Source organism: Mobula hypostoma, chromosome 5, assembly GCF_963921235.1.
Source record: "Mobula hypostoma chromosome 5, sMobHyp1.1, whole genome shotgun sequence".
Classification (NCBI taxonomy): Eukaryota; Metazoa; Chordata; class Chondrichthyes; order Myliobatiformes; family Myliobatidae; genus Mobula; species Mobula hypostoma.
In genome coordinates, this window is record NC_086101.1 from 88,454,446 (window position 1) to 88,467,446 (window position 13,001).

The 13,001-nt window shown below is 40.1% G+C and overlaps 1 protein-coding gene across 1 annotated transcript in view; it reads left to right on the top strand.

Moving 5' to 3' along the window:
• si:ch211-246m6.5 (von Willebrand factor D and EGF domain-containing protein) overlaps window positions 1-13,001 on the top strand; it is a 327,759-nt gene that overhangs the window by 999 nt on the left and 313,759 nt on the right. The gene's annotated exons all lie outside the window — the stretch shown is intronic.

Below are 13,001 nucleotides of genomic sequence, written 5' to 3' on the forward strand. Positions count from 1 at the left end.
ATAAGGATCTGCAAATGTCCTCTTGTCACAAATGGGGTTGTAACCTGCCAGGCCACTTTGATATATAACCATCGCTGTTAGCAGGTAAATGTGCTAATTCAGTGCCACTAAAGATAAACATGCTTATAAAGTAAGTAAGCGTCCCTCTTGTTTTAAAATAAAGTGACCAAATGCATGATAAATTTTCCAACTTAAACACAAAAATAAGAAATTTCTACTGACTCTTCTTCATACACAAGGAAGATATAAGTATATGATTATGTGAACAACTGCATAACTTATCTGATTATTCTAGCTCTAAATTGACAGCAACTTACATTTATATAAAATTTTAAATGCGACAAATTATTTGTTAATTTATTTGCGTAATATCACTTTATTTGTTAGGTGAGTTATATGTATTGTGTTGTGTATGTTGGTCAGAGGAACATTGTTTTATTTGACCATATACCTGTGTACAGCTGAATGTCAGAAAACTGAACTTGAACTTGAACCTGAACTTGAAATTCCCCCTGGTGCTTCAAAGAAATAATGGAAAAAAGAAATGGCCACTAGGATTACTATCAGAGATCAAGGCAGCATGGATTGCCAAATTCAAATTTCAAATAACTACAAACTAAAAAAAAGAGTGGTCAATAAAGTGAGAATTGGACGCATGAGTTTACAAAGGGGATTCCAGAGTTTGGGAATATAGAAACTAACATTGGAGAATAAATTAAATTTGGGAATTACCGAGAAGTGAGAATGAATGAGTTAACATATCTTAGAAAGTTTTAGGATGAAAATTAAAAACAAAACTTCAGCTGCTAGAGATCTGAAATAATAACGAAAAATGCTGGAAACACTCAGCATTGTGAAAATTTAATGTTTAAGGCGCTGAACACCAGGGCAAGAGCGATGACTGATTAAGGATGGATAAAACAATTGAGGGATTTGAAAACTGGGGAAGAATATTAAAATTATGGTTAAATAAATATGCTTTGCAGGGATCTAAAAATAAATATAATCTTAATACTTGTGGTGCCAGTGTAGCTGGAGAGTTTTGTTAAGGCAGTTTGATCTCCATGACTTATTTAACTTCCGAAACATAATAAATTAGGGCAGGTTGGGGTAAACACGATATGATAATTTAATTTTATCCTGTGGTAGAAGTGGCAGCATTTATTATTTGTTTTACAATTGCATTTGATTTCCATTGGAACAGTGAACAAGAATGACTTTAGGAAAGGCTATCTAAATGGAGTTAGAAAGATAATCAGTTATTAGTAAATGCTATAGCCGGCTGGTGGTGTAGTGGCATCAGCACTGGACTTTGGACCGAAGGCTCCCAAGTTCAAATCCAGCCGGCTCCCTTGCACGCTTTCTGTCCGTGCTGGGTTGAGCGTCGAGCTAGCAACTTGGTCTCGTAAAAATAAGAAAGCCTGCTAAAAAAAAAATGCCATCATGACGGTGTCCCGATGACTCCACTCAGAGTTAAGGGCTATCTTTTAATCAATAAAACAATAAACCACAATGGGATTTGGAATACATTAGGAGGATTCAAGCTTTACACTTTTAGTAGTAATTTTGGAAAGATTATGCTGTAATGAGAACTAATTTATCAGTAGGTAGAATTGTACTGTATAAAAAGATATACAGTATATGCTCTCCATCTACCTCCAGGAATTAAGGAAATTTAAATTAGTAGGTATAAATTACTTTGATAAACTCCTCCTTACAGTTTTGGATAACAGTATAATGACACAATCCAAATTTTCTTTTGAAGAATTCCAGATGTGAAGATATGACTTCCTGGATTAAAATCAGACCAAAGCAGTAGTAGTGGAAATCAATATGAATATTTGTTTTTATTCAATATTAAAGAAACATGGTCATGTGTTTGATGGAGGCACAATCAAATCATGGATTCGAAAAGTGAAGGAGAGAAAGTTTTGTGTGGTGAGAGATAGAAGTTGACTGTTTCTGAGATTAGATGGGAATTGGGAAGAACCATCCAAAATCCAAGCTGATACTGTGAAAGGGATGACCATTAACTCTTGGATGAAGAGAGGATAAGAACATGTCAAGAATTTTGTAGATGTCTGGGGAGATTAGTGAGAGAAAAATAATAGATACAGGCTGTGAAGAAAATAAAATATAGTGTTCTGATTCCTGTGTTTAATTTATTAGATTAAATTCAACTTTATTGTCATTGTGCCGAGTACAGATACAAAGCCAATGAAATGCAGTTAGCATCTAACCAGAAATGCAAATAATAGTGTTATTTACAAAATAACTGCGAATAAAAGGTAAGTACTACAGCACACAAATATAAAAGTACTGAGACAGTACAGTATGGGTGCAATACTGCTTAGTGCTGTGATGTGAGGTTCAGTAGGGTCACAGCCTCAGGGAAGAAGCTCTTCCTGTGCCTGCTGGTCTGGGAGCGGAGGCTCCTGCAGTGCCTACGAGACGGGAGGAGAGTAAAAAGTCCATGATTAGGATGAGATACATCCTTGATAATGCTTTTCACCCTGCCCAGGCAGCGTTTATGGTAGATGTTCTCAATGGTGGGCAATCGGGTGCCAATAATCCGCTGGGCAGTTTTCACCACACGCTGGAGTGCTTTGTGGTCCGATGCGGGACAATTGCCATACCACACTGAGATGCAGTTGGTGAGTATGCTCTCAATGGTACAGCGGTAAAAGTCCGTCAGTATCCTGGGCAGAGGTGAGCTTTTTTGATGCTCCGCAGGAAATAAAGGCACTGTTGCGCCTTTTTGATCAGGATGGAGGAGTTCAGGGACCAGGTGAGATCCTCGGAAATGTGGACACCAAGGAATTTGAAGCTTGATACACGCTCCACTACTGCTCTGTTGACGTAGATGGGGACGTGAGTGTGGCTCCTAGCATGCCTGAATTCCACAATGATCTCCTTGGTCTTCTGGGTGTTAAGGGCAACTGGGCGGAAGTTAATTTATTGTGGTACTGGGAATCAAAGTTGGTTAGTGAGGGGCCGTGTTAATTTACGTGGGGATTTTTTAAATCCACGAATGGGATGTGGAACAAAGGATCACAGTAATAATTGAATGTGGAAGTTCTGTACAAGTGCATGATACTGAGATACGTCCTACGATGTGCTGAAACACGTCATCAGCAATGGGGTCACTGGGTGTTTTGGGTCTTTCAATATCAGACACTCTTGCTCTGGTGACCCAGCCAGGGTTGATCAGGCCCCAGCTTGTGCTCCCAGCAGCATTGGTCCATGGGTCACACCTCTTGATCCATAGCCATTCGGATGCTCACTCAGCAGCCTCTGTGACACTCCTGATGGCTTTTATCTTTGCAGCCCCCCATAATGCCAAGGAGAGGGTGGATTCTGCACAGTGAGCACCCAGCAAATCCTCTACACCCAACTTCTAAAATGTTAGTCACAAGAGGTCAAATTAGGTGGTCTGTGGTAAAAAAGTTAATGTGATTGCATGCATATTCACATGCAAAATGTGAAGAGTCTAATTCTGTTTAACATGCTGTCTTGGGCTTGAGGATAGATTCAGTGTTGCATGCAAAAGTATTAGACAATGTCAAGTTCAGTGGCTTCAACCTTCTCACAATTTGACTGAAAGAAGTTCAGTTTCAACTGAGGTTGCATTGTACTTGGATGCAAAGGCAGTAGAACAACTACGAGAGGGAGAGACATGGAGAATCTCGAACTTTCTACATATGAAATTATTAAATGGTAACCTAGAGGTCAAGGACCAAAGGCTGAATCCTTGAAGGGTTTCAAAAATAAGACAGATTTCAGAGAAGGATGAATTGGAAAGTCTCTGCTTGCAAATGGAAAATTCAATTATGCTTAAGTTGGCAGGGTGGTGGAATGTTGGGGAAGATGGTTTGATGATCTATGCCAAAAGCTGCAAGGAAGATAAATATAATTGAGGTATAATAATATGAGGGGTGAAAACAAGAAGAATGAGTTGTGGGATGGGATTTGGAGTAGAAGAAGTTCAGTGGCAGATAGATATAAACCATTCCCACATTGAGTTGAGATTGGCTGAAGAGAGTTCTCCAACTGGGTTCAGTTTCCCTCTTCTTGGTGTGAAGTCTTGCTGGTTATGAAACATCAAACTCAGCTCTTGGTTTCTGACAATGTTTCATTGCCTTGTCAGAAAACTGACGGTATGAAGAGTCAGACTTTTCAACAGAAAAGCTAGCTGTATTTGATATCACAGGAGTTCCCAGATGTCCTTAAGACCAAAATAAATCTTAAGAAGTACACATGAGAGAGGATTGAAGAAACGTTTGTAATTAGGCTGTCAGCAGGCACAGTAAAAGTGGTGGTCAGCTGGGTTTACTGTATCAGTGAGAGAGCGAGTGAGTTTGCTCAGTACTCCCAGCTCTTCTTGCCTCAATCCATCACCCATTCGTTGCAGCACAGAGGAGGAGTTGGGATGAAGAGGTATGTACCCTCCTGGCAGAAGATGCCTGCAGGAAATGTCCATCCCCACCTGTCCTACCAGTCTCACAAATGCTCATTTTTAGACACTGAATGGCCACTTTATACACACAGTATACGAATAAGGTAGATGAACTTGCAGTACAGATGCAGATTGGCAGGTATGATGTTGTAGGCATCACGGATTCATGGCTGAAAGATTACACCTGGGAGATTAATGTCCAAGGATGCATAATGTATCGAAAGGATCGGCAGGAAGGCAGAGAGTTGGCGTTGCTGTGTTGGTAAAAAATAAAATCAGATCAATAGAAGGAGGTAGCATAGGGTTGGAAGGTGTTGAATCATTGTGGATAAAGCTAAGGAACTGCAAGGGCAAAAAGACCCTGATGGGAGTTGTATACAGACCCTCGAACAGTAGTAAGAAAGTGGCCCACAAATTACAATGGGAGATAGAAAATGTGTGCCAAAAGGGCAGTGTTACAATAGTCATGGGGGACTTCAATATGCAGGTAGATTGGGAACATCAGATTGGTGCTGGATTACAGGAAGGGGAATTTCTAGAGTGCCTACAAGGTGACTTTTTAGAGCAGCTCATGGTTGAGCCCACTAGGGAATCAGCTATTCAGGAGTGGGTGTTGTGTAGTTAACCAGAATTGATTAGAGAGCTTAAGGTAAAAGAACAAATAGGGGCCAGTGATCATAATATGATCTAATTCATCCTGAAATTTGAGAAGGAGAAGCTGAAGTCAGATATGTCAGTATTACAGTGGAGTAAAGGGAATTACAGGCATGAGAGAGGAGCTGGCTAGAATTGGTAGTTAATGAACACTGGCAGGGTTGGTGGCAGAGCTGCAATGGCTGGAAGTCAGGAAGCAATTGGGAAGAAATATACATTCCAAAGAGGAAGAAGTATTCTAAAGGAAAATGACACAACCATGGCTAACAAGAGAAATTAAAGCCAACATAAAAGCCAAAGAGAGCATATAATATAGAAAAGATTAATGGGATGTTAGAGGATTGAGAAGCTTTTAAAAACCGACAGAAAGCAACTGAAAAAGACTTTAAGAAGGTAGAGATGGAATACGAAAGTAAGCTAGACAGTAATATTAACCAGGATACCAAAAGTTTCTTCAGATACATAAGGTGTAAAATAGAGGTGAGAGTGGATATCGGACCACTGCAAAATGATGCTGGAGAGGTAGTAATGTGGGACAATGACATAGTGGATGAACTGAATAATTATTTCGCATCAGCCTTCACTGTGGAAGTCACTAGCAGTATGGTGGAAGTTCTAATTGTCGGGGCATGAAGTTTGTGAAATTACCATAACTAGAGAGAAGGTTCTTAGGAAACTGAAAGGTCTGAAGGTCGATAAGTCACCTGGACCAGATGGTGTACACCCCAGAGCTGGCTGAAGGCATCATGGAGGAATTAGTAATGATCTTTCAAGAATCACTCGATTCTGGAATGGTTCTAGAAGACAGGAAAATTACAAATGTCACTCCACTCTTCAAGAAGGGAGAGTGCCAGAAGAAAGGAAACTATAGGCCAGTTAGTCTGACCTCAATAGTTGGGAAAATGTTGGAGTCGATTATTAAGGATGCGGTCTCAGGGTACTTGGAGGTATATGATAAAATAGGCTGTTGTCAGCATGGTTTCCTTAAGAGAAAATCTTGCCTGACAAATCTATTGGAATCCTTTGAAGAAGTGACAAGCAGGATAGTCAAAGGAGATTTGGTTGATGTTGTGCACTTGGATTTTCAGAAGTTCTTTGACAAAGTGCGACACGAGGCTGCTTAACAAACTATGAGCCCATAGTATTACTGGAAAGATTCTAGCATGGACAAAGCAGTGACTGATTGGCAGCAGGTAAAGAGTGGGAATAAAGGGAGCTTTTTCTGTCAGGCAGCCAGTGACTAGTAGTGTTCCACGGGGGTCTGTGTTAGGACCAATTCTTTTTATGTTATATGTCAATGATTTGTATGCTGGAATTGATGGCTTTATTGGAAAATTTGCTGACGATATCAAGGTAGGTGGAGGGGCAGGTAGTTTTGAGGAAGTAGAGAGGCTGCAGAAGGACTCAGATTAGGAGAATGGGCAAAGAAACTGCAGATGGAATACTGTGTCTGGAAGTGTATGGTCGTGTACTTTGGTAGAAGAAATGAAAGGGTTGACTAGTTTCTAAATGGAGAGAAAATACAAAAAACTGAGTTGCAAAGGGACTTGGGAGTCCTTGTGCAGGATTCCCTAATGGTTAATTTGCAGCTTGAGTCTTTGGTGAGGGAAGCAATTGCAATGTTACCATTCACTTCAAGAGGACGAGAATATAAATCGAGAATGTAATGTTGAAACTTTATAAAGCACAGATCAGGCTTCATTTGAAGTGTTGTGAGTAGGTTTGGGCATCTTATTTTAGAAAGGATATGCTGAAACTGGAGAGGGTTCAAAAGAGGTTTGCGAAAATGATTCCAGGATTGAATGGCTTGTCATATGAAGAGCGTTCAATGGCTGTGTGCCTGTATTCAGTAAAATTCAGAAGAATGAGGGTTGAAATCTATTGAATGGTGAAAGGACTTGATAGAGTGGATGTGTATATGGACAGGATGTTTCCTATGGTGGGAAAATCTAAGACTAGAGCACACAGCCTGAGTTTAGAGGGGCATCCTTTTAGAATGGAGGTGAGGAATTTCTTAAGCCAGATGGTGGTGAATCTATAGAATTCTTTGTCACAGGCAGCAGTGGAGGCCAAGTCCTTATGTATATTCAAGGCAGAGGTTGATCGATTCTTGATTGGTTAAGAAATGATGGAATTCAGGAAGAAGACAGGAGATTAGGGCTGAGGAAAATTGAATCAGCCATGGTGGAATGGCGATGCAGACTCGATGGGCCAAGTGGCCTGTTTCTGCTCCTACATCTTCTGGTCTTATGGTCTTTATTAGGTACAGGAGATACCTAATAAAGTGGCCACTCACTGTATGTTCATGGTCTCCTGCTGTAGACCATCCATGTCAAGATTCAACATTCAGAGATGCTCCTCTTAATACCATTGTTATAATGTGGTTGCTTGAGTTACTGATGCCTTCCTGTCAGCTTGAACCAGTCTGGCCATTCTCCTCTGACCTCTCTCATTAACAAAGCTTTTTCACCCACAGAACTGCCACTCACTTTGCGTTATGGAAGCCATGGGTAAGTGCAAGTCCTTCAAAAAGATAAGAGGCTGGTAGAGAAAATAGTCCTGTACACCTCTGCCTTGTGAAAGTAGAGGCTGAAGAAATGGAACTGTGATAGCAGTAACATGTCTGAAGGTTTTAATACATATGACTGATGTATGTACATAGATTGCAAAATGAACTACAAAAAAAATTATAGTTTGTTTTGCGATAGGCTAAGATGTGTATCACGAATATCTTTGCCATTTTCCAGTGATGTCAACCAAGGTATTGTTGTGCATATTCTGAGGGGTCATTCTCAGAGTCATGGGTGATAAAGACTGGTCAGTATTGGTAGGTCAAGTTACCCTTTGTATGTTCTGGTCTATGAAGATACACTGGTAATCTGGGAGTGAATCGGATCAAGTTGCTCAGACTGTCTTATTCAGAGTTCTAGGGCATTGAGGGAATCCTGAAGCAAAACATTCTTTTGCCAGATGGACATTGATGGTGGAGAGTGGTCTCCAGTTAGCAGATGCTGGGTGTGAAAGTTTATAGGATGCTGCTTGACTGAGATAAAGCAGAGGAAGCAGTAAGAAATAAAGCAACTGAGAATGTGCAAAGCAGAAGCTGAAGGAGAGGAAGATGTATTACAGGAAATATGGCCAACAACTTACTGTCTTTGGCAGAAGAGCAGTCTTCCCTTCAGGCAAACTAAATTGAGCCATCTGGTTCATCTGGAATGTTCACAAAGCAATAACTGATCTTCAGTAAACGTCAGAGCTGTCATCAGCTTAGTAGGTTTCATATCATCATTCCAGCAGTGTGGGGCAACATACTGGTGCAGCTAGTACAGGTACTGCCTCATTGCTCTCGCACCCCAAGTGAAATTGTTATGTTTCGTCTGTTGTCTGTAAGGAGTTTCTGTTTTTCCTGTGACCAGGTGTGCATTTCCCCCTTAAGTATTCTGATTTCCCTTCCATTCCCCAAAGACATGTTGGTTGGCTAGTTGGCAAATGTATACTGACCTTTCTGTGCAGGTTCATGGTAGAATCTGCGATAATTAACTAAACCTGGGAAAAATGGATTACAGAGAAAATTAGTGGTGAATGGGGTTATTCTGTGAGCTGGCATAGGGTCAATCACTTCCAATGTTATTCGGAAATATAGAAATGAGATTTTTTATGTGTGCAATGCAATACTTTGGAGAAGAATGTTAAAATGAAAGAAACAAAAGTGTTAAACTTTCAAGCTACATAGCTAACCAGAGATAAACTGATGAAGGTGCACTTTGGGGAAGGTAACCTGAAAAATATGCACATGCAGGATGCTATTTTCAAAATGCTTCCAGGCAAAATGGAAAATGTCACTGATATTAAAATTTGTACCTCTCAAGTTGGCACAGAATCTTTGGGGGGTGGGAGTGGAAACAGAAATGAGATTTTCAACTTTCCAACATATACAGTTTTTTTTTGGCTTTTTGAGAATTCGGTGTGTTGCATTTATAGAATTTCAGAATGAAGTATCTGCAGTATCAGTAGTGTGCAGCAGAACAGCACAAGCCAAAACCACGTGCACGAACACCAAGACAATCTGACTAATCTCGGCTGGGAGCAGACCAAACATGCCATGTATTTTCAATATGAACGCAATGAAGAAAGCACAACTGGATCACCAAAGTTGAAGGAAAGATGAGAACATGATCACAATAGTTTACAGGTCAGTGAAGCTGCTGGAGATAATATGCCAGGATGAGGCCAATCTAAAGCCATCTAGATATGGGAGCAGTGTTGGTAGTATGTACACCCATGACAACAATAAACCTGAATTTGGAAGCGTGCCATGCAGTCAGGACTGGAGGGTAGTCTACACTTTGAAGCCTGAGTGTTCATAATAAAGGTGCAAGCAAGAGACATATGATTCGAAAACAAAGAAAGTCTGAAGAGAACATAGACTGTGGTGGGTATCTATCACACATGTCTGATCAACGTTGCCCAGAGAGTCAAAATGGAGAACACTTGCTCTACAGAAGAAGTGATAATCGTGCTTAAGGTAATCAGTTTCATTCACAGTTTGGGCAAAGGGTATTTGAGTTCCTGACAACTGTGTATAGGTCCTCTTGGTGTGCTGTCACTACAGCATAGCATTGTTGTGTGCGAAATGTCCTGAGGGCACAAGCTTTGAATTAGAAAAGAATGCCTACTGTCATAGACAAGGCTAAAAAGGCAATAACAAAAGAAAAGGGAAAAAGGATGAGCAAGATTAGGGAATGAGTGGAGAAGTCATCCTGAATTTAAACGCAAGAAGGTGGTGGGCGTTGAAAGATAACTGAAGCAGAGATTGTTACCAATTTATTCAACGTATTTAGTGGTGCTAGAAGCACTGTAAACTTGTATTTGATCCAGTTGTAATAATCATTATTGGATGTTTGTCAAAATCTGTACAAACAGTGCATCACATGGTGTGTTCAGTTATGGAGAAAATAATCTGACAGTTATAGACTTTTGAAGTGAACTCAGATAGTGTTAAGTTTGTGTTTGACTTTACATAATAAGTTTCTTACTTTTTTTTCTTAAAGGGGAAGCTGTGTAGCCTTTTTTCAGTACAGAATGTGACATGCTGTTTTCCCACGATGTACTGCAGTTCCCGATGTTTTTTAAATAATAAAATAAAAAGGCATTCTGCTGTTATCTCTGTGAGTGATTGAGTGATAGTGCAATAAAATCTCTGTTATATAGTATATACCAAACTTGACAAGTTGTAGTTAAGAAACCAGTTAGCCTGCTGTTGGCTTGTGTTATTCCTCATAACTGCCCTGGTGTTGGTCGAGGCTTCATTGACTCAGGGGATCACAGCATGTTTGTTCAGTTATTAGCAAACTCCTGCCTGAAATAAGCGAAGATTTTTCTGAGAGACAAGCAGATTCCAAATGGTCGAGCATTGGCCTGCCATTGTATGAGAAGTGATGCTTAACTTCATGCAACCACCCTTCCCTTGTCTGTGCTCCCACCACAATTATTCCCAGGGTTTAAGTCATTCTACATGGTCCTGGAGCCAGCAACTGGATGCAGCACATGTTGCTGCTCATGGGGAAAATGGCCTCTGTGGAATCAGCATAACCTATTATAGATAAGCATTTCTTCAGGGTTTGGGTAAGTAGTACAATTAATATAAATCAAACTGCCAAAACAAACCGCAAAGGAGAGAAGATTGTATCTTTATATTGATATGCGATTTATTTTCTGGATGAATGCTATATCCCTTAAGTTATGTTTTGTAATTTCAAAACATTAAACTAATTCAAGCGAAGACATGGGAGTCCAAAGCGCGGGTCCTACTTAAAGTTTACTTTAAGAAGGCATGCATATATCATGTGATGATGTATGCAATTAACATATGTCTACATACAACCTGTAATTAATTATTACAATGAACAAGAATGCTTAATCAATATATACATACAAGATTACTCAAATATTACTGAAATTTTAAATACAAGACACTCCTCCATGCTTAGCTATAAACTCCAACTCAATAGAGAATGTATCCCGACTATTTACACATATAGCATATGATACAACTCCTATATACAGACATCACAGCGTAGAAAGTTTTTTAAATTGACCCATTCATGACAAAAGATTTCATCACAGTAGAGGCTTTTTCACTCTTGTAGGATATTGCCTTTCCTGACAAGAAGAATCCCTCTGCTTGTCTGGTGACACTTGTGACTGTGAAAACAATCTCAGGTTCTGGGGCCTCCTCTGTGGTGGTGGTAGGAGTTGACCCTGAGACTGTAGGACGTGGTTCTGACAGCTCTGGAAACTTTTCTTCTCCTTTTCTCTCTCTGGATCTACTTTGATCCCTTTTTCTTTTTCACATTCCTTCTCTCTTTCGCACCATTCACTTTCTTCTTCACATTCTTTCCCCCCATCTCTTCTTTCCTTTTTCATTTCCTGGTTTGTGTATCTTGATCATGGTAAGGTCCACTTAGCTCACTGAAGTATTATCTTATTAATCCTTCTATTGCTTCCTTTCCTATCTGATCTCTTTTCTTGACTTCCTCATCCACAACATCATCTGACAAATCCTTTCCATATTTCCATTGACTCTTTTCTCTTTGCCCTTCCATTCATCCAGCTGGGCATTAGTTATTGCATTTATTTGAATAAGCAGCCTTTTGTCTTCCACTTGAAGCTCATGCGTTAACCTTAACGCACGCAGAGTAGATTCTGGTTCCTTATATTCACAATAGTCGAAAGCTTGCAACTTTCCTGAAGCTCCTTGAACACCCTTCCAGCTTAAAACCAAGCCACATTTTGCAATTAACTGTCTGATTAACATATCAGTAGCTTTCTCAGATATGTTGCCTACAAAAACTGTTGTAACCAGACTGCTGCTTTCGTCACTTTCACGATTCCTCTGAGCAGCAAGGTCCTTCCTTAGTCCAATATGCTTTTCAGTCAGATGCACAGAGGTTGGCACTAACACCTGTTTGTCCACTGTTGGGCAACAGTTCATAATGTACAGCATGGAGACAGTTTTGGCATCATCTAGTGCCTTCTTTAATTTGCTTTCAGTTGGCTTCATTGCAGGGGGTGTGGCATGCAAATTGTGGATGGATCTCCAATCAAGTGATACTTGCGTCAGCCAATCACACGTCAACATTGCTGGTCCTTCTGTTTTTACGACATACAAGCTCAATGTGGCTTGTTGGTTGTGGTACTTCACAGTTATCGGATACTTTTAAGAGACTCTTGGATAGGTACACGGAGCTTAGAAAAATAGAGGACTATGGGACTAGGTAATTTCTAAAGTAAATAAATGTTCGACGCAGCATTGTGGGCCAAAGGGCCTGTATTGTGCTGTAGCTTTTCTAAGTTTCTGTGTTACAGATGCCATTCCACACAGGAGTTATCTTTTCTCCAGCATAAGTTCTTAGTTGAGCATCTGCAAGCTTCAATTTGTTATCTTTGATATGTAAACTATTTTGTGGAGAGTATGTGGGTCCCTGCCACCGTGGTAACACAACCTGTTTGGCCAGGTGGTTTCTGTTCAGACACTGCAATTTTGTTCACGCTCACTTTCATTCCTGACTGCAACTCAGTTGAGTCTCTGTCTGTGGTTTCCATTAATACAGTGATTTCCATTGCTCTTTTAAATGTAAGTTGTACTTCAGTTAGGAACCATTTTTGAGTGCTTTCATGTAAAATTCCACAAACTAAGCAATCTCTTAGTGTATCATTAAGCCCTTTACGGAACCGACATTACTCAGACAACCTCTCCAATTCAGCCATGTACACTGACCTGGACTACCCTTCCTTCTGAGCCTGCTTATGAAACCTAAAGCATTCTGCAATCAACAATGGCTTTGGTTTTAAGTTTTCCTGAATTACATTGACAATATCAGCAAAGCTC